Here is a 1,490-nt window from a genome sequence, read left to right as displayed (position 1 = left end):
ACACACACACACACACACACACACACGGTGGTTCTCTGGGAACCTTTTCCTCTCAGGCATGATATACAACCTCAGAGATCTCCAGTTTTGACAGCACTAATTACACAAACACACGCACGCGCACACACAGCCTCTGGCAGATTAGTGGGGAAAATGGGCCACACCCCATATTTTTATTATAGCTAATAATTGGTTGATAATGTGCCTGTTGTTATTCCGTCTTGTTGTTTTTCAACAACAATGTTGTTGAACAGGCGCGGCTGTAGTTCCATTGGTTCGCCACATGGGGGGGCGGTAACGTGATTTGATCAGGTAAACAGCGTAGTCAAGTGACAACGATAAGAATACGTAGAAATCAATTCCTACGTTTTTTAAAATGAATTATTTTTTTAAATATAATTATCCTCCTCACCACTAGTCTGTGCTGTTTGCACGTCGTCAGTCAAATCTCTCTCTGCTTTGATGTCAGAGCGTTGGCTCCAGTGTGTTTCCTGTTTTGAGTTTGGGATTATTAATCCCGTGTGGAGTGAGTCCACTGATGGAGTTTCCTTTTGTAGTTCTAATATATTTCAATACTACATCGTGTTCATGTGTGTACTGCTGTAATAGTACTGTACACACTGTAGCTGTGAGTGTAGTAATGCCAGCCTGACTGACTGTCCGGGGTTGGAAGGTGGAGGCATTAGTCACATGAGTCTGTACTACTACTACTACTACTACTATTAGTACTTTAACACTTAAACTCATTTTGATCAGATTTGAAATGTTGACATTTTGAACCAAAGTGATGATATTTGGAGTAACGTTTTTGACCAGATGTCATGTGATCTGAGAACCTCACAACGACCTGCTTCTATGACACATTGTTGACCTAGTGTTGACCCCGTGACCCTAGTCCTCACCTCTTTGAGTCCCTTCCCTCTGGTACTGACATCAGGTCACCAGAACACTTTCTTCCCCCTGCTGTCAGTGTTATGAACAGCAGCGCAGCCTCTCTGACCCCCCGCCCCATCACCCCCCCACCCTCACTTTTTTTTCAGTCTTTGTCCTTACCATGTATGTCGTATATATTAGTGTATATTTCAGGCTGTTTGTACTTTATCATAAAGTTCTAGTTCTGTGTGACGGTGATTTTGACACCACAGCCGGTGGAACTGTTGTTTTCTTGTCAACGCAGTTCACGCTCCATAATCACGTTGTGCGTCAGCATGTGAGACAATCATGTAAAAGCAAGTGTGAAGCATGAAAATCCACATGCACAAAAAAAAGAAAAGAAAAACAGTTCCTGGAAAGTTCCTTCATGGATTTACGCGGAAAAACAGATTTTCTTCTGTTTCATGCAAATGACCTTGAACTCTGGGGCCGGCACTGGAACCGATTGACATCCCAACAGTGGTTCACGTTCTCCCGCAATTAATTCAGTCAGTTGCAGCTAAACAATAAAACAAAACTCATACTTATACATCAGGGAGGGTGTGTGTGTGTGTGTG

General features: G+C 42.9%; 1 long non-coding RNA gene across 1 annotated transcript in view; it reads left to right on the top strand.

Moving 5' to 3' along the window:
- The window catches only part of LOC103392418 (uncharacterized), an 82,126-nt gene that overhangs the window by 834 nt on the left and 79,802 nt on the right, over nt 1-1,490 (top strand). The window lies entirely within an intron of this gene.

This window comes from Cynoglossus semilaevis, chromosome 16, assembly GCF_000523025.1.
Source record: "Cynoglossus semilaevis isolate Cse_v1.0 chromosome 16, Cse_v1.0, whole genome shotgun sequence".
Taxonomy (NCBI): domain Eukaryota; kingdom Metazoa; phylum Chordata; class Actinopteri; order Pleuronectiformes; family Cynoglossidae; genus Cynoglossus; species Cynoglossus semilaevis.
This window is presented reverse-complemented; position numbering and strand designations above follow the sequence as displayed.